The sequence below is a fragment of the Benincasa hispida genome, chromosome 10, assembly GCF_027475165.1.
Source record: "Benincasa hispida cultivar pf3 chromosome 10, pf3_genome.v1.1, whole genome shotgun sequence".
In the NCBI taxonomy this organism is placed as follows: Eukaryota; Viridiplantae; Streptophyta; class Magnoliopsida; order Cucurbitales; family Cucurbitaceae; genus Benincasa; species Benincasa hispida.
Genome location: NC_143487.1, coordinates 47,986,877 through 48,001,511, shown reverse-complemented (window position 1 = coordinate 48,001,511; position 14,635 = coordinate 47,986,877). Strand labels below are relative to the sequence as shown.

The 14,635-nt window shown below is 31.1% G+C and overlaps 1 pseudogene across 1 annotated transcript; it reads left to right on the top strand.

Annotated features, from left to right (window-relative positions):
- The first annotated feature begins 7,112 nt into the window (after positions 1 to 7,112).
- LOC120089230 (putative amidase At4g34880) lies at positions 7,113 to 12,259 on the top strand (annotated as a pseudogene). The gene is made up of 5 exons (XR_016523970.1): positions 7,113 to 7,929; positions 9,235 to 9,449; positions 9,558 to 9,791; positions 10,455 to 10,653; positions 11,744 to 12,259. The product of XR_016523970.1 is annotated as a putative amidase At4g34880 (transcript).
- The last annotated feature ends 2,376 nt before the right edge of the window (positions 12,260 to 14,635 follow it).

The window sequence follows — 14,635 nt, the reverse complement described above, 5'->3', positions numbered from 1 at the left end:
TGATTTGGGTGGGTTTCTTGAGTATGCATATTAAATATATAAATTTTAAATGTCTAAGATAATTAATAACTACTTTTGAATATATGAAGAATAATTAATATTTAAGAGTTAAATATTTGTATTTGATTTACTAATTTTGTATATAGAAACTAAAATTAATTAATTACTTAATTAGAGGTAGAGAAAATTTAAGGTGGACATAAATTAAATATAATATTTTATCTCAAAAAATTAAATATAGTATTATTTAATATATTGTTATATTTATTAAATATTGAATCAATCAAAATAAAAACAGATGAATATGTTTAGATTAAACAAAATTAAATAGTGTATTAATTGGAATTTATTACATCTAAATATTATATTTATATTTAATAAATTTTTAAACTTAATAATAATGACTATTTGAGGTTAATATATCAATTAACTAGGCTAAACGTTTTTGACTATTTGATGTTCACTTAGGGGGCGTTTGATGTGCGATAAAAGCAAAGAGTTGAGTTGAGTTGATAATTATTATCTGGAGTGTTAAATTATCCGGTGAGCTACATTGTCTGTGTTTTTTGTGAAGTTGAATTGAGTTGAGTTGGGGTATCTGGTGTTGTTTTTGTAAATGAAATTGATTTTTTTTTTTTTTTTTGCTATTGTTGATTTTAATTTTCAACTACACACATATTTTTCTAACTTTTCTAAGATAAAAACAAAAAAACTTCCAATTCTTTTCCATTCTAAAAAAAAAAAAACAAATTCTTTACATAGCATTAATATACATAACACAAAATTTTAAATTTAATTTTTTTAAACACTCAAATAGAAGTGATTATTCCATTCAAAAACCCAACTTAATCATTATTTATCGTAAAAATTAAAAATAACTGAAATAATTAGTGCCATCAAATGAAACTATTGACATTATTTTAGATAAAAATGATGACATTTAAATGTTAATCTTAAAAAAAAAAAACCAAAATCTTACCATTTAAATCATAAAATCAACTATTAGATAGTATTTTTTGACCAATCTGTGGAATATGGATTTACCTTTTTTTTTTTAAAACCGGTGAAATGATTTTAGAAATACCGATGTCTATTTTTTCTACTATTATGTTGCATCAATGTACAAACGGTGTTTTCTAGAAAAAAAAACTTGAGTTATAAATTTAAATTCCACCATTTCATTAGAATTATATAATATTTGAAAACATCAAGTGATAGGTTGTTTAAAACATATCGTTGAACTTTTATTTAATGAAACAATAATAGGACGTCGTATGTAATATTTTTTAGATCTAAGAAAAAAAAAAGAAATAGGAAGAAGAATAATTAGATCTAAAAGAACAACCATAGAAAGAAAATAAAAAAGAGAAAGAAGGAGTTGAGAAAGAAAAGGGAAAATAAAACTCATGCGAGCTAGACAAAGAGAGAAGAGAGAAAATGAGAAAGACAAACTAGACGGAGAAAGAAGAGAGAATGAGAAGGGGAGTAAATGTGAAGAGAGCATGAGAGAGAGAGAAACGACCAAGTAATTGAGGGAGTTGGGAGAATAATGAAAGTACATGGGAAAACGGGTAAGAGTGAGAGTGATAAAATGGTGGGTATTTAAACCTATTGTTTTATTTTTATCAGTGGTCGTCGAAGTTGGGCACACGAAGGTGGTAGACAGATTATGTTGCCAAAGTTGCTTGTGCGAAGGTAGTCGTTAGAGTTAGTTGCTAGAGTTGTCGTCAGAAATAGTTGGTGGAGTCCAAAGTGAAGGAAATCGGAAACGAGATTTCCATGAGCAGCAGAACAGGACTATTCCAAATTACAATCATGAATGAACAAATATTTACAGTCGACTTCCAAACCAACAATTATGCAAATCGTACAGAAATTACAGCATGTACAAAACAAAAGAACAGAGAGTAAAACTTTACGCACATAGACAGATGCGCCTCCACGCTCCGATGCGCGATCGCTTGAACAACAGCAAACGCGAACACTCGATCTACACGACTGCAACACTACACGAACACAGCAAGAACACTTCGCGCTCGTCCTTAACGATCTCCTCGGTCACGATCTCCTCCGCACTAGCGAACGACCTCCACAGCATCACGAACGGCCTCCAAAAAACTTCGATGGTGTCGAGTTGAGTCTGACACCACCAATAAGGTGACCTTGATATTCTCGATGTGAGAATCTAGAGGATGGGCTTTGTTCGAACTTGGTATGAGGCAGACGAACAGAGGAAACAACGATCGCGTACATGACTGGGCAAGTGGGAGAAGTCGGAGACCTATCGTATAGGTCGATGCCCAATCGTTTAGATAAAACTATGCGATCGTCTAGCAAAAGCTATGTGATCATTTAGCTCTATCGTTTAGCTTGGTCTGTCGCCTACAGACTCTACACGATCGTTTACCTTGGGCCAGCGATCGTCTAGCAAAGCTATGCGATCGTTTAGTAAACATTGCACAATCGTTTAGCTCGCACTTGCACGATCGTTTAGTTCGCTCAGTCGTCATTTAGTAAATCTGTATTTACTTGACGACTTCTGTGAGTTTTTATACGTCGAGAGAAAACTCAAAAATCCTTTTCAATCTTTTGTAAAAACTTCTTTTCAAAATAGGAAACCACTTCCTTTTAAACTCACGGTTACCATGATCCAATAACCATCCACTACTTTGGTTATTTAAAAGAAAAAATATTAATTATCCAATAATTAATATTATTATAAAATAAATGACAACCAACTTATCATACTATATTTATAACCTATAGTTTTAATATTTCATCTCATGAAACATATAAACTATAGTTCTTTTTCTATTCCATGGTACTTAATGTAAATCTTATATACATCAATCCTCCACTAGATGTATCTTATACATCATACCAATTATATCACATATAATCAAAATACCTATTGTCAATTTGAACATTTCAAATCAACACCAAGAATTGATCCTCAACAGAATCCAAACTACAAGGGGATCTCATGGACCTGTAGATCTGAAGCTCCAAGTGAATAACTGACCAAACTCTTTAGTCATGGGATCCACCTCCACTAAAGACCGACAACTAAACTCTCCTCACTACAGATATATTATGTGTCCATCTTAAGCAATCAGCAGTGCGACAACCCTTTACAGATTGCTCGTAAGTACAGCTGGGCTAATAACCGTTATGCCCTGTAGTTACATCTGTCTCCTTAAGTACCACTGATCCCTCTAATGAACATAAATCATAGTCCTATTATGATTGAGTCTTCTCTTCCAAAGAGAAGTTGTAGCGACTATGTTTAAGCCCCAGAATTAGCCCTTAAGGAGCAATCTCTCTACTTATCCTTGCTTTGAAAAATGAGTGAATTCCATCTTGTGGATTGAGTTCCCAACTCCCAAAAAGGTAGGCATGTTGAGTTGGCAATCTGGCCACTCTCACCCATACTAATCAAAGGATTGCCTTCAAAGATAGGAGTTCACAAAACACTCAGGATTGAGGTCATGTCACCTATGGTCATTTAGGTGAGATGTAAGTCTTTAGTATCAATGGTGTTATATACAGAGTCTAGTCATCTCGTGGTCCAGGTCTTATACAAACTCTTTGTATAAGACACCCCCGTTCTACGTCTCCACACGAATGGTCAGGATCTACCATCTATAGTAGTTTACAACACTTGAAAATCTCTACAAAGCGGGCCGTATCCGTAGTGTCACCAGGATCAGGTATCCCACCTTAATCCTTATACTACAAACTGATTTAGGTTATCACTTAAGGCATGATTCACTTGCATATCACATATACATGCTTAAGTTCACATAAGATAACCAAGAAGCTTTGTTTATTGGATATGAGTAAATGCCAGAATTAAATAACACTTATTTTATTCATTGAACAATGTGTATCTTTACAAAACAACGAGACTCCGGGAGAATTAGGACACCAATCTCAACACGGAGTTCTTCGTCGAAGTTGGTTGTGCGAATGTGGATTTTTTTTTTTACCAAGGTAGTTGTCGGAGTATCGCCAAAGGTGGTTGTCGGAGCTCGGAGTTCGTCGTTGGAGTTAGCTACCCAAAGATGGTCATCGGAGTATGTCGCAGCAGTGTGGTAGAAGAAATCGCCAACTGAGACCGATGAGTGGAACCATTAAAAACATTGGAGGGAGAGAGAATTGGAGAGAGTTGGGGTGAGTTGGTAAAATGACCAACTCAACCCCATCAATATTTAAAGTTGGTTGTCAAATATCGAGTTGGTAAAAAATATTACTAACTCAACCAACTTTCCTTGGTTGTCAAACACCCACTTACTAGTTAATTAGGCTAAACGCTTTGTTTGAGTTAAGAAGATTGATTTGACGGAGTAGGGCATTTCACATATGTATGGAAAGTTAAAAGAAATGGAGCATGCTACCATTATTGTTCCAAAAGTTTTATCTTAAAATGGTATTATATCTACTTACATAAAGAAATACTTTTATGTACTAAACAAGGTTTATTTTTTAATTGAGTGTGTGTTTTCCAAAATATGAAATTAATGGTTAAAATGAGCTTAATTATCAATTTATGTTTGATTTTTTCACCCCACATATATATATATATATATATATATATATATATATATATATATATATAATAAATTAATGAATTCATCCAATGTGATTTATAGCTATTGTCGCTCCATTTCAATTAAAGTCAGTTCAAATCACTTAGGTAAAATTATTCTCTCTCAATTTTCCATTAGAACAGTAAAAATAGTATCACGTAATTCTTTTTAACCAAATAAAGAAAAATAGAGGAAGAAAAAAAGATTAAAATTTGCTCAAATTTAATAATAATAATAAAAAAATACCATAACTATCTATTTAATTCATGCATTTCTCTGTAGTTTATATTAATCCTTGTATTTAAAGTAGTTTATTTAATATACATGTGAAGGTTATGCGTTAAGAGTATTGAAATGAAATACTAATGGAATGTCTACTTATAAAAATTTAATGCTTAAATTGATATAATTATGGTTTGAAGTTTTAATAGAGACTTAATAATAACTCAACAAAAAGTTTTCTCGTCTTATTATTAATGAATCTAAGACAAAGGGATGACAAAATTTCTTGTGGGATCAGGTACTCGCAGATCCCCAACCCATCAAGGTAGGAAATCCTCAGTTTAATTGGGTGCAGGGTCAAACCAGAGATTTAAATTAGGTCCCTGATCAAGGATAGAGCATAGAGATGCCAAAATTTTCCCAAGAGCAAGGTCCCCACGGGTTTTCGACCTAATCGGGGCAAAGAATCCCTCAGTTTGACCGAGTATGGGGGTCAAACTAGGGATGTAATCAAGTCATTGATTGGGGACATAGTGGGACGAGGAGCAAATTCCCACCCCATCCCCGAACCCCCTCCGAATATTTATTTATTTATTATTATTATTACTATTATTATTATATATAGTGCTAGTTTTCTTTTAAATTTAATTCATAATATGATAAATTTATATTTTTATTCAATTTACAACATGAAATGCCATAATCTTTTCTTTTAATTTATACATTTAGACGAATAAAACAATAATAGTACTAACTTCAATCCTAAGATTTTTACCATTTCAATATAAAACATCAAATATAATTAATTTTAAAATAAAATAATAAAAAAAACGAAAATGATATTTTTTTTTCTACAGAGACTCGATCCTGATTCTTTGACCTTGATCCTGATTCTCCAAAACAGGGAATGGGACAAGGACGGGGATGAAAATTTTTCGTGGAGATGGAGATGGGGAATGCATTCCCGTCCCGTTGTCATCCCTAATGAGGTGGGGCAAGGACCTCATACCTAACTTTGCTTTTACCCTGAATATTTTTTTTTTGTTTAATTTTTGTAAGTAGATCAAATTTTTCTCTCAAATTTCCATCAGAGTAGCCAAAAAAGTATCTCTAGGTGTCTTTCTTTTTGTGTTTAAAACTCAATCAACGTATTTAAGCACACACAACTAAGAACGTACGACCTTATTAAAATATTTGACAATAGAAATGCTTTCTTTCTTTTTTTTTTTGTTTTTAAAGCTTAAAGATATTGATGCCATTTTTAAAAGTCTACCGTTATTTTTTAAACAAAATATTGGTGATTTATCCATATTATTAACCATGAGAATATTTTTTAACACTTTATTTTAAAAGTTAAAGTTATTATTTAACTTTTGAAAGTATGATAATATTTTTAAGAGAAAATATCTTTTTTGTCTCTTAATTTTGTAAAATAGGTGCATGTAGTCTCAAAGTTTCAAATGGGTTATTTTGATTCCTAAAGTTTTAAAAATAGGTTTAGAAATTTCTTTCTAAAAGAAAAAAATCTTTAAATTCAATATATATGTGTATGTGTATGGAAAGATGACATGAAAAAAAATATTTTTAAAATTTCCCTTTCTTTCTCTCTCCCTCTCCATCCTCTCTCTCTCCTCCATCTCCATTACTAATGTTTTATTTTTAAATTTTTTATATATATTATTTTTTTTTCAAAAGAAATGGTCTAAATAGTTTTAAAGTATGAAAATCAAACTATTTTTATTGACTATTAGCATAAAGAAGAGAGGGAAAAAAGAGGAAAGACAAAAAAAAAATATTTTTTCATGCCACATTAGCATCTATAATTCTTTTTTATATTACATTTATATATATATTTGTTAGAGAATGACCTTTTAAATCTATTTTTAAAAATTAAGGACTAAAATCATTCATTTAAAACATAAGTATTAAATGCAGTTAATCTATTATTCAATGGTAATTGCATTGGGTAGCATTCTTAGAAATAATAATTAACTATATAGCAATATTATTAAAAAATTACAAATATAACAAAATCTATTAGTAATATGGTATATTATTAATAAACTCATATCAGTGATATAGTCTATAAATGAAACTTTGAAAACCAATCTAAATTTTACTATATCTATAAATTATTTGTACTATAGTATATTTGTAAATTCTTTGAGCCTCATTCTTGGAAATTCAAGAAAAAAAATATTTTTTTTTCTATTTTTATAATAGAGTATAAAGTTTAAAGAAAGAAAGTTAAGATAAATAAACACTATCCATTCTATCACAACAAGGAAAAGGGGTATAATATTATGGTTTGCTTCCACTAGAATCAAGACATTAAACTACATTTAAAGTTTGTCTTCTCTGCAAAAAAATTATTACCTTTTCAAAAAAAATTATTGATAGAACTATCGGCACGAAGTTAGTTTCAAATTTTTTAATTAAAAAAAATGAAATTCAACGCCATTGAAACCCCTGAGAAAACAGATTCGCAGATCGTTCAACAGACAAAAAAAAAAAAAAAAAAAAAAAAAAAAACGGGTTAACCTCTCCATCACCGTGGCCAGAGAAATTTCCCGATGAAGGAATTTCAACTGCCTCTACCTGCATTAATCTCACTGTTGATCGTCGTCGGAAGCGGCGCAATCAGCCAAATCAATGCACATGATTTCACAATTGAAGAAGCAACAATCGAGGAAATCCAGAGAGCTTTTGCCGATGAAAGGCTCACATCGAGAATGCTAGTCGATTTCTACTTGAAACAAATCGAAGCCCTAACTCCGATGCTTAGGAGTGTGGTGGAGGTGAATCCGGAGGCGAGGGATGAGGCGGACGAGGCGGACCGGCGATGGAGAGAGGCGAATGTGAACTGGTTGCCGGTCGGAGGCCTCGACGGCGTCCCGGTGCTGGTGAAGGACACTATAGTGACGAAGGACAAGATGAATACGACGGCTGGATCGTACGCATTGGTGGGATCGGTGGTGGCTCGGGACGCCGGCGTTGTTGAGAAGCTGAGAAAAGCTGGGGCAGTGATTTTGGGGAAAGCGAGTCTCAGCGAGTGGTACTCGTTCCGGGCTTTGGGCACGTGCCCAATGGGTGGTGCGCACGTGCCGGTCAAGGAGTGGTGAGTTCTTTCTTCCCCCTTCTTTTCCTTCTCCTACGCCCCGAAACAAAACATAATTTGCCAAGGTTCTAATCCAAGTTAACACATAAATTCTTTTAAAAAAAATGTAGACATAAATCACCAAAATGAACTTAACTATAATTGACATGATCCGTCATCTAAAAGTTTGATCCCCTATCTTCATAATTATTGTATTAAAATAATATTGACATAAATATGAAAGTTTTAATTTTTATAGTAATGTTGATGAAAATATCGATAACATGTCATGAATATTTCAGAAAAATTATAAAAACTTAAAATTAAATAAATAAATATTTTTTATGGTTTTTAACTAGTTAATATATCTATTATTTATATTATATATATATTAATGACATGTTGTTGTTTATTGTTTATGTTTAATTAATTTTTTTATGATATAATGAAAATATTGATTCATCCCTCGTGTAGATATTTAATCCATAAAAAAGTGAAAATGGCGAGGAAAAAATAATATGTCAACATAAATTTCTATGGTCCTAACTCCCAATACATACTTTTAATAAGTTTTAAAATTAGTCTATTTTTAGCGAAATTGTTTTAAGCCCAATAACAACACGGTTCCTTTAGAATTAGATAAGTTTCTAAATAAGTTATTTGTTATTTTGATGGCATAAATAAATTATACATTTCATTTTTTTATGTCAATAAATATATTAAGAGTCATTTGATAAATATATTGTGCATTTAGGACAGAGACTATTTTAAAACTATAATACACATCTGTTGCTACAATAAGTACTATCTTGTAGTCCCCAATTAACTACCTCAACACTATTTCAAGATCTCAATTTGCTATAATATTTACTATTTACTACAATTTTTACTATTTTATATTCATCATTTTTTTAATTCTTTACTGTGTGTTTATTATTTATTTCTTAAATTAAAATAGTTTACACCTCAAATACATATTATTATAACCCAAATTAAAATAATCTATATCCAAACATAAACTATTATAATCCAACTATAATAATCTAGGATTATAATAACTAACTCATTCCCCATACGTCTCGCCAATTTTCTTGAGAAAATTCTTATAAATAGAAAATTTTCAAAAATATTTACACTTTATAACAAAAAGTTTAAAAGTGTTTTGTACTCTTAAAACTTTTTGTTATGAAGTGTAAATATTTTTAAATAATTTTTATATTTAAAAAATGCTCATTTCTTGTTTTATCACGAGCTTTTTTCAGAATATTTCAAAAACCATGCAAAAGTTTTAATACAAGCCAAAATGATGTTTGTGAAATGACGCAGAATCCTTATGTGGCATCCGGTGAGACCTGCGGGTCAAGTAGTGGCTCTGCCATTTCTGTTGCTGCTAACATGGTGGCTGTCTCACTCGGCACTGAAACTCATGGCTCCATCCTCTGTCCCTCCGATCACAACTCCGTCGTAGGATTCAAACCAACCGTCGGCCTCACTACTCGAGCCGGGGTCATTCCCATCATGTCTCGCCACGACACCGTTGGGTAAGTCCATACTTTAGTGCAGGGCGGATCTATGAATTTTTCGAACAACAAAGAAGAAATTCAACATGTGAGGAATAAATTTGAAACATAATGGAATTGCATATGCAGGCCTATAGCCAGGACAGTGTCGGATGCAGTTTATGTGCTTGATGCGATCGTTGGTTTTGATTCAAGAGATGCTGAGGCCACAAGCCAAGGCTCCAAGTTTATACCTCAAGGTGGATATAAACAATTTTTAAATCCTAATGGGTCCTCTGGAAAAAGAATTGGAGTTGTTAGAAACCCATTTGCTGATAAGTTCCATTCAATGCAAGCTTTTGAAAATCACCTTCATACCTTAAGGTAAACAACCTCTGAATTTGTGTTATTTTCTTCAATTCCATACTTCAATCTAACTTTTGGTATGATGTTACCATTTTAAAGTATGAACTAATTTTGGCATGGGAGATCGAAGAATCTCTTGCCTCAAGAGAGAAAATGTATGTCAATTATCATTAAATTAAGTTCACTTTGATATGAATGTTCAATATATTAATGGTCAATTTTAGTTTAAATCAATAGTTGATTTTTTTTTAAAACTAAAATAGTCAACTTAGACATAGTTTATTATAAGCTTAACAATAGTTAAAGGTTTGAATTCCCACCCTTTGGCTCTCATGTTGTTGACTCAAAAAGAAAAAAAAAAACGTTTAATTTTTTTTTTTTAAAAAAATTATGCTTGTTTGCTCATAATTTGTGTACAATGGTCTTCATCATTCTTAAGTAAACATTTGAATTCTTTGTCAAATTCCAATTGCAAAACAAGTTTTAAAAACTAATTTTTTTTTTAGTTTTCAAAATTTTGATTGAATTTTTAAACCATTCTTAAAGGTCGATAACAAAATAAAGAAACCAATACGTAGAAATAACGTGTAAAAGCTTAAAATCAAAACTAGAAATAAAAAACAAAATAGTTATTAAACGAAATTTTAGTGTGCTTTGCTTATTTTATATTAAATCTTGTAGGCAAAAAGGTGCTGTAATAGTGGATCATCTTGAAATTGCTGACATAGATATAATTTTGAGTTCCAAAAGGAGTGGTGAACTAACAGTTATGTTAGCTGAATTCAAGCTGTTGCTAAATGATTATTTGAAAGAGCTCATCGGTTCTCCAGTCAGATCACTCGCAGATGTTATTGCCTTCAACAATAAGCACGCTGAATTGGTGAGATATTGGCCATTTGTTTTCAAAATAATCACAATCAATCACTTTTATTGGTTTGATTCCCAGTCAAAAGTTTTAAAATGAGTATGTTCCTGGTTGACAATCATTTGAGTTTTGAATTTTTATTTTAAAAATTAAATTTATAAAATATTACTTCTATCTATTGATTTTTATTGGGAACACATCAGCTAAATAAATAAAGAGATGATCGTAGGTTTATAAGTGAGAATAACTATCTCTAATGGTATGAGACATTTTGGATGAAACCAAAAGCAAAGTCATGAGAATTATACCCAAAATAGACAATATCATACCATTATAGAGATATCTGAAATTTCGTTGCCTCTAACAAATTGGTATTAAAGCAGGCCCTGACGTAGCCATATCGGTAAAAATTCTTAAGTGTCGAATAAGAGATGTAGTCATGGCTAGAGTATCTGTCCATGGTTGAGCCTTTAGACAGGTTGTGTGCTCAAGTGCAATTTGGATGGATGGCTACTCTGTGGTTGAGTTCGTGCTTGAGGTTTGTATTGCGCTCAAGTGCAATTTAGAGATCAAATGACTATTTGAAGGAAGGCTCGATGGATCTTTGTTCATGGAGAGGATTGTTGGGAATGCAATCAAAGTCCGACATCGGTTAAATAAATAAAGGGATGATCATGGATTTATAAGAGAAGACAACTATTTCCAATGATATGAGACCTTTTTGAATGAAACCAAAAGCAAATCTATGAAAGTTATGCCCAAGTGGATAGATATCATACTATTGTGGAGACATCTGGAGTTCTGTTGTCTCTAACAATTTGTTTGTTTTGTTATCTATTTTTGTTTTTGAAATTTAGCTAAGAATTCGAGTGTTCACTTAAGAATGACAAAGAACCTATTTGGATCGATTTTTTAAGTGTTTAAAACACTATTTTTCCATTTAAAAATACTTTTAAACACTTGGAAAAAAACCATGATAAATAAGTGGTAAGAAAACAAGTACATTCAAAAAACAAAAAATAAAAGACAAATGCATATTAAACGACGCCTAAATAGATACGCATTTTGACATGATGAGTTGGTTAACTTTTGCTCTCTAATGCAGGAGAAAATCAAAGAATATGGACAAGCCACTTTCATTCAATCAAAGAAAACAAATGGGTTTGGGAAGAAAGAAAAGAAGGCAATTGAAACGATGGCGAATCTATCCCGAAATGGATTCGAGAAGTTAATGAGAGAAAATGAGCTGGACGCGATCGTTACACTGGGATCTGGCTGCGTTTCGGTGCTGGCGATCGGAGGATACCCTGGAATTACCGTCCCTGCAGGATATGGTAAAGACGATGGTCTGCCATTTGGGATTTGTTTTGGAGGCTTGAAGGGCACAGAGCCAAAGCTGATTGAGATTGCTTATGCTTTTGAGCAAGCCACTATGATGCGAAGGCCTCCATTTCATAATTCAATGGATTATCAAATTTCACATAGCGGCTTTTGAGGATCTTTTAGTTTGTTTTGTAAGATAGTTTGAGGTAAGAAAAATATTTGGGTGCATCTCTAGTTGCACTCGTTTTCGACTATCACGTGATAAATTTTTCTTTTGAAAAAGATGTTTTTTAAAGTATTTTTTTCCTATATGATTGAAGGACATGCATAGAGATGGGTGAAGCCTCGATTGCGACGAAATATTACTCTTGAGAAATTTAAGGATATGTTTGGTAGGGAATTTGAAAACAAGAGATTCAAGGAAATCAGGACAATTTTTAGATATTTGTGTTTGGTAGTAACATATTTAGAATTTGGATCTAATTTAAATAATTGTTTTAAATATATCTGATACTATATTTATAAACCATAAAACTAGTTGCACTTTGACTACAAACTATTATTAATGTTAAATTTTTTTGTATATTTATTGTTTTGAAATATTATATAATTTATAACACGTTACATAATATATATTTTAATTTTTTTAAAAAATAATTGAGTTTATAACATGGCATATTGATTTTTTAAACATTTTATATTTATTTAATATAAATATATATTTTAAAATTTGGATATGCAAAAAACATAAAAATATGGCATTTTGAATTTGCACTATTTGAATCACGGAATCTGAAAGCAGTTTTCAGAAATAGAATCTGAAAATAGTTTTAAAAACAGAATTTGAATCGTCTGTCAAATACATATTTAGTATAAAATTAGATATTTTCTCTATATGTATGTGATAGTTTTGGACTATTTCGATTGGTTTCTTCTTTCTTTCTTCTATTTGTTAAACTATTGTTTTCATTTTAGAATTAAAAAAAAGTGTTTAGTAGGTTTTTGAGCTTAAATTATGTGTGTTTACTAAGGAATTTGTACTGATGGCCCCTATTTAGGGGTCCTCTCAAAATTTGGCATCATTTAAAAAAATGCTCGAAATTTGACTTTCTACTGACGTCATCCACATGTGAAAGTACGTACCCATTTGACATCAAAACGATGCGAGGACCTGTTTCTAGCTCCTCACTCCTTCATTCTTGATCCTCATAAGACATAACTGCAATTTTTTTCTACAATTTTTCTTTTCATTTGTTTAAATTTTTCCTCTCATTTTCTTGCTCCTATTCCTCGCTCCCCACTCTCACTCCTCGTTTTCCGCTCCCACTCATGCTTCTCTCTCCTTCGTATTGTTCTTCATCAGACATACTTCCAACTTTTTTCTTTAGGAAAAAACTGAAAAATGGAGAATTTAAGAGAGAAAACAAAAAAAAGAAGAGGGAGACATAAATATAAACCGGCAGAAAAGAAAAAGGGAAATTGACCAGAGGGCAGTGTAAATGACAAAAGTCGTCGGAAACGAAAAAAAAGGAAATAAAAGAAGAAAAAAAACAGAAAAAGGAAAAAGAAAAAGAAAAAGTGCTACAAAAAAGAGGAGGAAGGAGGAAGAACGAAGAAGAAAGAAGGGTTAAAATGATAAATTCACAGCGGGATGACATCAGCAAGGGGTCAAATTTCATCTATTTGTAAAAATGAGGCCAAAATTTCGAGTAGACCCTTGAAATAGAGGTCATTCGTACAAATATCATGTTTACTAATTCTATGATATACTCTAAAATTTTAATTTTGAAATAATCTATTGCATTTAAAATCGAATTTCATGTCTAATAGAGTTATAAACTTTAAATTTTGTGTCTAGTATACGTGTAATTTTTTTTAAAGTTAAAACTATCATTTTGGCCCTCATACTTTAAAATTTGTTTAATTTTAGTCCCTATTCTTTCAATTGTTCAATTTTAGTTATTGCATTTTTAATAAATTGTAAATTTAGTTCCTCATGCTAGTTTATTGTTGATTTTAATTTTTTTTTGTTATTTAATAGCATTTTTCTATAAATTTTGAAAATATCTTCACATATTGTATTTTCTTGCCTAAAAAATATCATCATTATTTAATCAATTTCGATAAAAATTAACTCTATATAACTAAATTTAGGATTTATTGAAAGTATTGGATTATTACTTATTCAAGCTCAATGACAAAATTGTTACAAATTTGAAAGTTTAGAGGGAAAAAAAATATTTTAACCAAAATTTAAAGACCTATTTAACAAATTTCTAAAATTTAAGAGTTAAAATAGACTCATAGTTTCATTGAGTAAACTTGTGAGTTAATGTTAAAAGAAAAATACTTGGATGCATCTCATGCATCTTCTAATTTCGTGCATCCTATCAAAATTTTGAATAATAATTTGTCAAGTCCCATTTTAGATTTCCACTCACGAGGATATCAAAAAAAAAAAAAAAAAAAAGGTTAATTGAGAAACCACTAAAAATGAATAAATAATAACACTAGAGAGCCAACACGGAAAGGAGAATAGCATCGGATAACTTTTTTTTTTTCCGAAGACGAGCGAGCTAGCTCAACTAATATATGGATGTTTTAATGACCAATATATCTCTGATTTGAATCCACTTATTTCTATTATACTAAAAAAACATAAGAATAATAGTAA